Source organism: Chiloscyllium plagiosum, chromosome 12, assembly GCF_004010195.1.
Source record: "Chiloscyllium plagiosum isolate BGI_BamShark_2017 chromosome 12, ASM401019v2, whole genome shotgun sequence".
NCBI lineage: Eukaryota > Metazoa > Chordata > Chondrichthyes > Orectolobiformes > Hemiscylliidae > Chiloscyllium > Chiloscyllium plagiosum.
Window position 1 is genome coordinate 39,875,276 of NC_057721.1, and position 13,672 is coordinate 39,888,947.

At 39.2% G+C, this 13,672-nt stretch overlaps 1 protein-coding gene across 1 annotated transcript in view; it reads right to left on the reverse strand.

The window, feature by feature from the left end:
• Nucleotides 1-13,672, reverse strand: part of caska (calcium/calmodulin-dependent serine protein kinase a) — a 468,988-nt gene that overhangs the window by 331,532 nt on the left and 123,784 nt on the right. The window lies entirely within an intron of this gene.

A 13,672-nucleotide genomic window follows, 5' to 3' on the forward strand; every position in this document is an offset into this window, starting at 1 on the left:
TTAGATATCCCACATTTCTTTAAACAATCAAAATTACATGCCACATTTCAGCTGTTCAGAAAATCACATAGGGCCAATAGACCAAAGCAACAGGATAAATGAGGGTTACAGAAACTCTCTCCCCGTAATATTATTCATAGCATTTTTACACATCTTCAAATCTAATTTGTAGTATATTTTCATATAAATTTAAACGACAGTTAAACTGATCACATTCCCAACACTCAAGAACTGTATACTTCCTCTATTAAACTGTATACTTCACACTCCAGAAACAACAAAAGTGAATACAGTATCATTCCAATTGCTTTCATCAACATTTACTAGTTATGCACATACCAGATTCTAATCTGGCAAGAATTTTATCAGTAGCTATTTCAATATTTTGTTAATATTATCATTGTCCTTGAACATCAATTATTCTGATAGTTATTTGTGTTTGCTGCCACCCATTCATTTGCAGCTATAAGAAAATGCAGAGATTGCAATTACAGAAACATCTGAAACACATTCCAGAGTACAAGCCACAGTACTAAGATGAGTTAATTTTATCAATATTTGACTTACTTAATAAGGTAAACAATGACGTTTCACTCCTTGTATAACTGTACATAATTTCCAGTTAATCACTCACTTATAGGGCTGAATTTGGCAAAATAAGTAAGCAAGAAGTGAAATTTACATAATCTCCAACTTCATGTCTTTATGCATTTTTATGTACTTTTAAAAATTCTTGCTATTTTAGAAAGGGCAAAACAAATCCAATTGGGCCAACTATTTCATCAGTTTACTCTCAATAACCAGTAAAGTGATGGAAGATATCATCAGCAGTACTATCAAACAGCACTTGCTCAGCAATGACTTGCTCAATGGCACCTAGTTTGGGCACCTCCAGGGCAACTCTTTATCCGACCACATTAGAGCCTTGATACAAATATAGATGGAAGAGCTGAAATCCTGAAGTGAGGCAACAGTAACCACCTTCAACATCAAGGCTACACTTCATTAAATATTACATGAAGGCGACCCTGCAAAGTTGCAGTCAATGGAAACTGATGGTGTGATTGGAGGACTTTCACTCTGCTGGTTGGACTCATACCAAATGCAAAGGCCTGTCATGTCAATAGATCTCAATAGGCCCAAACATCGTCAGCTGTTTCACCGTCTCACCATCATAAGGTCAGAAGGAGGAATATTTTGATGATTACACAATGTCCAGCTTCATTTGAGACTCCTCAGGTACTGAAGGATACAGTCTCCAGATGCTGCAAGACCTAGACAACATCCAGGGCTGAAACGTGGTAAGTAACATTTATGAGGAGAAAGCGAGGTCTGCAGATGCTGGAGATCAGAGCCGGAAATGTGTTGCTGGAAAAGCGCAGCAGGTCAGGCAGCATCCAGGGAACAGAAGAAACGACGTTTCGGGCATAAGCCCTTCTTCAGGAAGAAGGGCTTATGCCCGAAACGTCGTTTCTCCTGTTCCCTGGATGCTGCCTGACCTGCTGTGCTTTTCCAGCAACACATTTCCGGCTAAGTAACATTCATGCCACATAAATATCAGACAAAGACCATCTCCAGCAAGAGAGAATCAAACTAATTTCTTGATGTTCTACAGCACTACCACAGCAGAATCTCCCACCATCAGCACCAGTGACCAGCAACTGAAATGGACTAGCCATTTAAATATAGCAGCTCCAAAAGCAGGTCAGAAACTAAGAACCCTGCAGTGGGTAACTCAGATTGTAACTCTCTAGAGCTGGCCACCATCTCCAAGACAAGTCAGGAGTGTGATGGACTACTCCACACTTGAATGGATAAGTGCAACTCCAGCAAAACTCAAGCAAATGACTTGATTGACACCATATATTCTCCTTCCATCATTATTGTTCTGTACCAGCACTGTATGCCATCTACAACAATTTGCAGCAAATTCAGGAAAGATCCTTAGACACTACCTTCCAAAACCAGAAGCACTTCCATCGAGAAGGACAAGGGAGGCAGATAATGGAAATAGGAACAACTGCAGTTCCCCTCCAAGCCACAATTATTCTTATTTGGAAACGTATTGCTGTTCCTTTACTCACACTGGATCAAAATCCTTGAACTCCCTCCCTAAAGGGCATTGTGGATGTACCTCTAGCACATGGGCTGTAGCTGTTTAAGAAAGCAGCTCACCACCACTTTTTCAAGGGCAACTAGGCTTGGGTGACAAATGCTGACCCAACCAGCAATATCAACAGGTATCAATGCTGAGTCCATTTTTGTTTGTCATTTATATTAATGATTCAGATGACAATACAGAAGATACTAAGAATGTGGATGACACCAAAATTGGTAATATAGTGGACAGCGAAGAAGGTTAGCCAAGATTACAAAGAGATTCGAAGCAATTGGGTCGATGAGCTGAAGAGTGGCAGACCGAGTTTAATTTGGATAAATGCAAGGTGTTGCACTTTGGTAAAAAGAATGAGAGCAGGATTTTGAGTAGTGTTGTGGAACAGAGAGACCTAGGGGCTCAGGTACATAATTCTTAAAAGTTTGCATCACATATAGACAGAGTAGTTAAAACAACCTTTTAACACACTTGTCTTCACTGCTCAGACCTTTTAGTCTTAGGAGTCAGGGTGGCATGATGAGGTTGTACAGGATGTTGGTGAGGCCTCTTCTGGAGTACTGTGTCCAGTCTAGTATCCCTGTTATAGAAAGGATATTAAGATGGAGAAGGTTCAGAAGAGATTTATCAGGATGTTGCTGGGATTGGAGGGTTTGAGTTATAAGGAGAGGTTGGATAGGATGGGACTATTTTCACTGGAATGATAGAGGTTGAAGACTGACCTTATAAAGTTTATAAAATCATGAGGGTTACAGATAAGGTGAATGGCCTACAGTGGGGGATTTCAAAACTAAGGGGTATATTTTTAGGGCGAGAAGAGAAAGATTTAAACAAAAAGACGTGGCATTTAAAAAAAAAAGTTCATGTACGCAATAAACTTCCAGAGGAAGTGGTGGATGCAGGTACAGTTACAACATTTAAAAAGACATTTGAATAAATTAATGAATAAGAAATGTTTAAAGGGATATGGGCTAAGTGCAGGCAGTGGGAATTAGTTTAGTTTGGGATAATGATCAGCATGAACTGGTTGGACCGAAAGGTCCACGGTGGCACGGTGGCACAGTGGTTAGCACTGCTGCCTCACAGCGGCTGAGACCCGGGTTCAATTCCCGCCTCAGGCGACTGACTGTGTGGAGTTTGCACGTTCTCCCCGTGTCTGCGTGGGTTTCCTCCGGGTGCTCCGGTTTCCTCCCACAGTCCAAAAGATGTGCAGGGTCAGGTGAATTGGCCATGCTAAATTGCCCCTAGTGTTAGGTAAGGGGTAAATGTAGGGGTATGGGTGGGTTTCGCTTCGGCGGGTCGGTGTGGACTTGTTGGGCCGAAGGGCCTGTTTCCACACTGTAATGTAATGTAATGTAATGTAATGTAATGTATGTTGTTTGACTCAATGACATTCCAATACTGAATAAAAATGACGATTGTAAGTACTATATCTTCAGATGGGTGTATATATTTGTGGAATATCAATTTTAACAAAGTTAAAGAACACATTTGTATGTGTAATGTATAGTAGTTTGAACAGCATGAAGGAGTTAAGACAACTGTAGCATGAAGTCGAGTGTGTGGTGCTGGAAAAGCACAGCAGGTCAGGCAGCATCTGAGCAGCAGAAGAATTGACGTTTTGGGCAAAAGCTCTTCATCAGGAACTGTAACACGGATGCATGTACATTGAATTAATCTTGCTAGTTACATACAACACACAAGAGCTTATCAGACTTGTGTTGGAATGCAATTTAAAAAAAAAGGGGTTTGATAACTTAGCCAACATTTATTGCTCATTCCTAAAGATGAAGATGAGCTGCTGTCTTAAGCCACTGTTGTCCATATAGGCTGTAGGCTGCAAAACACAAAATAAAACTCCTTGCAATATATTATGTTTGAGTGTTGATGGTTGAGTGCTCATTCATTCCAAGCTATTTGCAATACCTCTAAACTTTGCAATCAATTTCCACAATAATTTTTTAAAGTTCTGATTTTTAGAAATACAATTGTGAGAACATGGAATTGGAATCTGTAGATGCTTCTGGAAAATTACTTAGAACAACAATTATCATTATTCCATGAGGTTAATGACCTGCTCTTTAATTGGAAGATAAAAAGTAAATCAATTGATAGTTCATATTGAAGTAAACTAATACAATGTGATAGCTGTCAGGGAGCCAAAACTGCATGTGCGCGCCCCGGAGTTCGACAAGCTGTGAAAAGACCATTGAGATTATCAGTTTGTCTTACTTACGGCTTTCTGAACAAAAGCAAATCACGATCATTAGCAGACATTAAAAATTTATTGTAACTAATTTTAATAAATGGCACAGAAAAGAAAGGATTACTAATCTGTTATGAAATTTAAACTATACCCCTTTAATGGATACACACACTGGGGAAATGAGGAAACTGGTGAAGTCCACATTGAGGCCCTGGGGTTGAAGTGTTCCGAGGCGAAAGATGAGGCATTCTTCCTCCAGGCGTCAGGTGGTGAGGGAGCAGCGGTGGAGGCGGCCCAGGACCTGCATGTCCTCGGCAGAGGGGGAGGGGGAGTTTGTGCAGGTGAAACTTTGATGGATGTGGAAGGCTCCTTTGGGGCCTTGGATGGTGGTGTGGGCGCAGGTTTTGCAATTCCTACGGTGGCAGGGGACGGTGCCAGGACAGGAGGGTGGGTTGTTGGGGGGCATGGACCTGACCAGGTAGTCACAGAGGGAACAGTCTTTGTGGAAAGCGGAAAGGGGTGGGGAAGGAAGTCAATGAAAGGTTTACAAATAAAATCAAAATTTACCATAAGGTAAAGGAGGTATAAGGTTACCATTTTTTCTTCACACAGGCTAGATAAAATAAAGGAGTTTAAAAAGGGATTTGAAAACTGCGTTGAAAAAATTACAAGTATACAGAGACTGAAAAGAACAGCAGATTAGGCTGTGCCTCCATACCCTTACATGGATTACATTACAGACATCATATTTCAAAATCTGTACTTAGGCAAAAAAAAATCAAATTATTTTTAGAGATGCGGTTATGAGCTTTAAAAGCAGCAACTTGTAAAGATTGAACTATTACTAATATTGCACAAAATGTTAACTACATTTACTGATTGTATAAAAATATAAAATAATCAGTTCTTAGTCAAAAGTTTCATCTCCTTTCGAAAACCTTTGCTTTAACATTTCAGAGTGCTAACCATTAGCTGAAGGGGGATTTTTTCAGTCAAACCAGGTGCAATGTGTATATGTCAGGATTCATCAGTGGGATTTATGTTTTTTTTAAATTCATGTGAGGACAGTGTCGCTGGTTACATCAGCATTTACTGACTATTCCTGGTTTCCCGAGAGAAGGTGATGATAAACTGCCTTCTTAAATTGCAGTCCTTGGGTTGCAGTTATGCCAACAGTGCTGCCAGGGAGGGATTTCCAAGGTTATGACCCAGTGACCATGATGGAGAAGCAAAATAATTCCAAGTCAGAATGATGTGAGACTTAGAGGGGAACTAGTGGTGTAACTATGCATCAGCTGTCCTTGTCCTTCCAGATGGTAGGAGGCATCTGGGCAAGTCACTGCAGTGTATCTTGCAGACGATACACACTGCTGCCACTGTGCAGGTGATGAGGGAAGGTGAATGTTGGATGATGGCTAGTGTGCTGATCAGGCAATCTTTATCCTGGATACTGTCAAGCTTCACACATCCAATAAAGGGACAGCATTCCTGAATTGTGCCTTGTAGGCGGTGAGTAGACCCTGGTAAACAAGAGACGTTCTCACTACAGAATTCCAAGAATCTGACCTACTCCTGCAAACATGGTATTTATACGGTTGGTCCAGTTCAGTTTCTGATCAATAGTAACGTCACCCAGGATGCTAATATTGGGAGATTCAATAAATGCAATTTCACCGAAACTCTGGGGGAGGTGGTTCAACTCTCTTGTTGAAAATGGTTGTTTAGCACCTGTATGGTTCAAATGCTACTTTCTATGCATCAGCCCAAAACTTAGATGTTGTCCAGGTTGTGCTGGACATGATCATGGGTTGGTTCAGAATTTGGAAAGCCATGAATAAATGCTGAATATTGCACACAGTCAACAACAGCCCCTTCTAACCTTATATGATGATAAGGCATATTGGTAGTGGTAAATTCACCATGGGCCTATCAGACTGAAAAGTGTGTGTGTGTGCCTGTGAGAGACAAACAGACAGACAGGGTAGGGGAAGAGCGCCACAATGGGGATGGTGAAAAGAAAGCGCAAGAGAGAGAAAGAGAGGAGAGGTGAAGAAGTGGAAAAGGTGGTGCTTATGCTGAAGGGTGTGTGCATGGGTGTGGTTGGTTGGTTGGTTGGTAGTTGGTGAGGGGGGGGGAGAAGAGAGAGAAAGAGGTGGGCAGGAATGTGGAAAGACAAGAACGGATGGGTGGAAATGGAGCCCAGATGGAGATATGTGAAAGGGCTAGCTAAACATGGAGATTATAGATCACATCTCATTCCTTCAGGACAGAAGAGAAGCAGAATAAGTAATAATACAATCTAAGAGTAGGAGAAAATGGGGAAGCTGTACTTAAAAACACCCTTATATAAATGTGAGAAATACCTAGGAGTAGATGAGAATGGGTGACCGTGCTAAAAGCATCCCATTTGATAACAGAACTGGGTGTGGCATGAATAAAAGATGGAGATGTTGATAAGGACAATCTTTCATGGTAACCTCAGCCGCTACAGCAATTGTTGGAATCATTGTATTGCAAACTAGCAATCCAGCCAACTGAGCTAATCAACTCCATGGTATATTAGTAGGTAGTAGGATGCTGCCACATTCCTTAACTGCATTTAAACATATACTTGCACAGCCAGTAGTGAGACTTAACAAGAAGTTCATCATAACAAGATGTAGTTTATTTAGGTCCAAATACATAACTTGGGGGACAATGTTTCTGGTCAATGTAACCTCTAGGATATTGATGGTGGGTATTCAGTGATGGCAACACCATTGAAATCAAGAGATAGTGGCAAGATTGTCTCTTTATTGGAGATGGTCATTGCCTGGCATTTACATGGGTTAAATGTTGCTTTGACATTTTCAGCCCAAGCCTGGATATTGTTCAGGTCTTCTTGCATTTGAAAATGGGTTGCTTCAGCATCTGAACATGAATGGTGCTGAACATTGGCTAACATCCCCATTTCTGACCTTATGATGGAAGGAAAGTAATTGATGAAGCAGCTGAAGTTGGTTGGGCCAAGGACACAACCCTGAGGAACTTCTACAGAAATTTCCTGGATCTGAAATGACTGAGCTCCAAGTATGTGCCAAGTTTGACTCTAACCAGCGGAGAGTTTGCCCCTTGATTCCTATTGATTCCAGTTTTCTAGGGGTTCTTGTTTCACACAGTCAAATGTGGCCTTGATGCAAAGGGCTGGCACTCTCGCATCACCTCTGGAATTTAGCTTTCACATCTATGTTTGAACCAAGGCTGTAAAGAGGTCAGGAGCAGAGTGGTCCTAATGGAATCCAAACTGCATATCAGTGTGCAGGTTTTGCTAATCAAATGCAATAATGATTCCTTTTTTTAAAAAAAAACAATTACATAGAAATTACAAGCAGCAACGAGCAGTGGAGCAAAGTATATCCTTCACACTACCATTTTCCAAAGTCTCCTGCTGAAATGTTCTTAGAACGCATTGTTCTCCTCTTTCCTTCAATTACCTTCGTAATGTATTCTTAAACATTGACATAGTTGCTGATTGAAGCAGAGACTCTTTGCAGACTCCTAATCCTTCACATAAAAACCTTTCTCCTGCTACATTTCTAAACTCTTACATTTAGTGTTATTTTCTTTAATCAACTCAATCTAGATTGTTTCCACTGGTCGAACAGTGTTTCTATCAAGTCTCTAATACACCCTCAAAAATTTTACAAACATCTATCAAATCTTTTTCTATTTTCTTTGAACTTTTAAAAGACTTATTATTATCACCTGGTTTCAGCCTGCCTGAAAAGAACAAGAGTAACACAAACAGCACACATCACTATATAAAGGTTTCATGCCAAATCCAAACCAACTGTTGACTTCGACATATGTTGACATAACAACAATGAAGAAATGGTAAAAACATGAATACTTACCTATAATAGCATGGGAGCAGCTGTGACAAATGACCCGCCTCTACTTTCTAGAAATTTTATTTTATACAGATAGCTATTGCATTTTGACTTTTAGACTCTTTACATTTGCCATAAATGTGGCATAGAAACAGCTGTTTCCAATAAACTTTATCCAATTAAGATGCACTTTTAAATGTAGTAAAAGCAAAATACTGCAGATGTAAGAAACCTGCAACAAGTCCTGTTTGAACTCAAGAGTGATATTGGACTTGGTTTCTCTCTCCACAGATGTGCCAGATCTATTGAGTCTTTCCAGCTTTGCTATGTACTTTGTGTTGTGAACCCAAACCACCAAAACCATCTGGTTTTCTCAAACAAAAAAAGTTAGTTCAAGATTAATGCATTATTATTTTGAAATAAACAACTGGCCATAAGATACTCAAGATTTCTTGCAATTATATTTACCCTATGCTATATAAAAAAATCTTCAAGAGTTCAGTGTGAGTATCACAATTCCATCTTAAAGCACAAACAAAGTTAAAAAATGATCCATCATGTCAAAGAAACTGGAGATGGGCAAGAGGTGCAGCCATACTGAAAGACTACTGCATTGTTAGAGATACCTTTTGGGTGTGATATTAAAACAAGGCCCTGACTGCCCTCTAAAATAAAAAGTAAAGCAGCACATAATCCTGTTTAAAATCCAAGAGTATGGTAATTAAGGAGGGCTGTCAGGGTGGTGCATTTGTATCCACTGGAAGTGACATATATTACGAACAGAGCTATGATTTTTTTTGTAAACAGGAAGAATTGCACATTTTTTTGTTGACTTGTGGAATGTGGGTATTATGGACTGAGCCAATATTTATTTCCCATTGCTAGTTCCCTTCAGAAGGTGGCAATAAGCTGCCTACCTGAACTGTTCCAGTCCATATGCTGTAGGTGGACCCATGATGCCATAAGGGAGAGAATTCCAAGGATTTTGACCCAGTGATGTTTCAATTCAACAAAACAGATTAAAGCAATGCACATACACAGATAATTCTATGGGGTGATTTTGCATTTGCAGAATTGTAACTGCAGATACGTTCTATTTTGTTCAAAAAGCACAATCTGCAGGCAGTCAATTCATGTAACATTTTATAAATTCCTACTTTGGAAACAAAACTAGTCTGGCTCAAGATTGGGATACAACCAGACTCTAACGTCATATCTTTAATACATTGTCTGAGCGGAGATGCCACTTTTTAAAAAAAAAACCTCAAGTTATTTAAAGAAAAATTTAATAGCAATCTAGATTTGTTCAATATATCGTTTCAGTTGCATGCATGATACTGTAATTTTTTACTATAAATTCTGTGTCTTATTATCCTGCTCCACAGCTACCTGAAGGAGCAGCTCTCCGAAAGCCAGTACTTCCAAATAAACTTGTTGGTCCTTAACCTGGTTTTGAGAGATTTTTTAACTTTGTTTAATTCATTGCATTTGATTTATAGGCATATTATGTGTCTTACTTAATTTTTTTTTCTAGGTGGCTATATTTAATGAATATGAAAAGAAAAAAAAATGTCAACTGTAATCAAAGTCATCATTAGTCGCCAATAACAGATGCTTGAATTTCATTTAGCCTTTTGCAAATGTCCTATAAATATAGAAAATCAAATCATTTACATCATTATACTTTAATTAGTGCAAATGTTTCACCTTCAGAATTTAGCATTTAGAAAATTACATATCTAATAAACAATTGGAAGATTCATGCCATTGTTTTCAGCTCTAAACTCTGCTAGTTCCATCCCTCTCCCCCACCACGGTCTGAAATTAAACTAATCCGTGTGAAACTTTGGTAACACATTTGATCCAGAGAAGAGCTTCAGACTTCATAATTGCATCATAAAAAAACACATGTTTTCACTTGACTGCTCTTTCCTCAGCTCATCCTTTGCTGAAATTCTCTTGACTTGGCTAATTTCAATGCACTGTTGGCTGGATTCTCAGTTCTCAGAACTGTTCTGAGGAAGGATCAATGGACCCGAAACAATAACTCTGATTTCTCTCCACAGACCTGCTGAACTTTTTCAGCAATTTCTGTTTTTGTTTTACAGCACCTGCAGTTTTTTTCTTTTTTTAAAAAAAGTAATTGAGCCCACTGAGTCTGTGTGCCATTCAATGAAACGACAGCTGATCTGTTAATCCTCAACTCCACTTTCCTGCTTTTTCCCAAAGAACCACTGATTCCTTTATTGAATAAAAGACTTTCTATCTCAAACTTCAATATACTTAACAGACCTTCCTCTATAACCCTCTGTGGTAAAGAATTACCCAAAATCTCAACTCTCAGAAGTGTCAGTCTTGAAAGTGCAACCTCTTATCCTGATATTATGCACTGTAGTCCTAGACTTTCTCACAAGCAGAAATAACTTCCTTGTATCCAACGTGCAAAGTTCCTAAGCATCTTCTATGTTTAAAAAAGGTGCTTCTCATTCTCTAAATTACGAGTACAGATCCAATCTACACATCCTCTCCTTGTACGACGGTCCCTCAACAGCTGGGATCAGCCCACTGAAGCTTTTCTACCATTATGTCTTTCCTTAAATAAAAGGCCCAAAATTGTTCATAATATTCCAGCTGTGGTCTGACTAGTGCCTTACATAGTTTTAGCAAGAGTTCCTCATTTTTATATTTCTCCCCTTGAAATAAAGGCCAATATTCCAGCTGCTAAACCTGGATGCGCATTCAGAGAGGTTTTTGCATAAGGACTCCCAAAACCCGGTTTTGTAGCTTTCTACAGTCTTTCTCCATTTAAAGAATATTCAACACCTCTACTCTTCATATCAAAATGCACAATCTCACTTTTCCCACATTACATTTTATTTGCCAAGTTTTCTGTTCACCTGCATAACCTGTCTGGATCCCTCTGCAGACTTGGTGTGATCCTCACCACTTGCCTTCCCAGCTATATTGTATCTGCATGCTTGGTAAAAGGACATTCACTTTTCTCACCCAAGTTATTCATATTGTAAATAATGGCTGCACTGATCTCTGTGGCATTTCACTAGTTACAGGTTGCCATTCCTGAAAAGCCCCTCTTTTTCCCCCAAATCTCTGCCTTTAACCACCATCCTCCAGCCATGCTAATATATACTTTCTATACTTCATGGGTTCTTATCTTAAGAAGTATCCTAGTGTGTGGTACCTCATCAAATTACTTCTGAAAATCCAAATATATTACATCTATTATCGATCCCTGCTTTTGATCCCCTCAAAGAATTCTAATAAATTTATCAGGCATGATATTCCCCCTCATGATGTTATGCTGATGCTGCTTGATCACATGATGTGCTTCTATATTCTGTGCCATCACATACTCTATTACAGACTGTAGCATTCTCCCAATAATAGACTGGCTTTTTTTTGTGTCCTTCTCTTCCTAAATAAAGCTGTGACATTGGAAAATTGCCAATGTTCTGGGACATTTTCACAATCTAAAGTTTCTTGAAAGATTACGACACAGTATATCCACTATCTTTGTAGTTGCCTCTTTTAATATCCTAGGGTGCATCTCAAGTCCAGGATATTTAGCAAGCCTTTGCCCCATCAGTTTAGGTAGTCATAGTTATTGTATTTGTTTCCTTGCCTCCATGTGTCCCTGGATTGCTTCATAATTTTGCAATGCTACAGGTGTCTTCTACAGTGAAGACTGATGTAAAGTATTTATTCAACTTCCTGGTTCCCATTATTCCCACAGTCTCATTTTCTAAGGGGCCTGTGTTAACCTTGACCTTCTCTATTTGTATATTTAAAGAAGTTCTTGCTGTCTGTCTTAACATATACAGGCAAATATATCTTCAACATTTATCTTCACCCTCTATTTTTGGTTCTTCTATTGTAATTTTTAAAATTCATACCCAAGATAATAATTAAATATTTAGGGTGTGGAATACACTGCCAGAAAAAAATGGTGGAGCTAGGTTAAATTGAGGAATTCAAGAGGGTGTTGCATGCTTATTTGGACAGAAATTGTGCACAAAGGTATGGAGGAAAAATGAGATTTGGCAATAGGTAATGCTGAGTGTTGAAAATCTGGTGCAGGCATGTCTGAATTGTCTGTTTGCACCAAAACAATCCTAAGATTCTGTGAACAGTGACAAAAGCAGAGTGGACTAAGAAATTGATGCATGCTACCATGCACATAAAACAATTTCTCATCATGACACAAGAAACTGCGTAGAACTAGCTGTAAAGAAAATTAGGGTGTCTGAATAACCCATCAGACTAGTTTTAGATTTCAAACTTTTCTACAAGGGAAAAAATTCCAGTCCCCTCCCTTCCAGCATTGTCTCTTATTGCTCCTTTAATTTCCACATCTTTGTGAAAAAGATTCTCTCTGGCTCTCAGGTATATCAACAGAAAGAACCCTTCTGTTCCAATGCCATTCCTTTCCTGTTCAAACAATAACACTATATCAAAAGGCCTAACTCTCAAACTTATCAGTCCACTTTAAATAATATCTAACATTTGTTTTTTTCCAAGTCCTAAAGCAAGTTATTCATACTTATTAACCATGCCCATTTCTGCCTAATTTATGTTCAGATCCCAAAGGCTGACATTAATTGCATAGCAAGTATTATTGGAAGTCAGTACCAGCATCTGGGATTGTGATCATGGGACAACACCTCAATGTCTGTTCAGTTTTTCTACAGTTTTCAATGTAGTCAGCTGTGAGATTTTCTTTCATCACTCCCCTGTCATTAAGTGTGGTTCAATCCTTGCATATTTCTACATCTAAATGTTCAAAACATTTTGGATACAAACTCCATTAATAGATTCTCTTCCCACTTCAAGTTCTCCAGATTCTCCAAAGCATCCATCAAGGAAAATGTAGGGAGTGATGGATTCTCAGAGGAATGTAGCACAAACATCCAAGTTTCTGGTATTGAGACTGGCTCTAATGCAAGAGGGGTACATCAGGTTCCAAGAGATCAATTGTGTTAGGGGATTCTCTAGTCCAAGGCACAGATAGACATTTCTGTGCCTCGTAGCGAGAAATAAGAATGGTGTATTACATCCCTGGTGCCAGGATCAAGGATGTCTCAGAGAGGGTGCAGAATGTTCTCATGGGGGAAAAGGGTCCAGCAGGAGATTATTGTATACATTGGAACCAACAACATAGGAAGGGAAAAGGATGAGATTCTGAAGGGAGAATATAGATATGATTTAGAATATAGATAGTTAGGCAGAAATTTAAAAAAAGGCCTTCGAGGGTAGTAATATCTGGATTATTGCCGGTACTACATGTTAATAGGGTAGGAATAGGAGGATGAATGCATGGCTGAGGAGCTGGTGTATGTGAGAAAAATTGACATTTTTGGATCACTGGAATCTCTTCTGGAGTAGAAGTAATCTGTATAAGGAGGACAGATTGCACCTGAATTGGAAGGGAGATTTGCTAGAGCTGCTTGGGAGGATTTAAACTAGTAA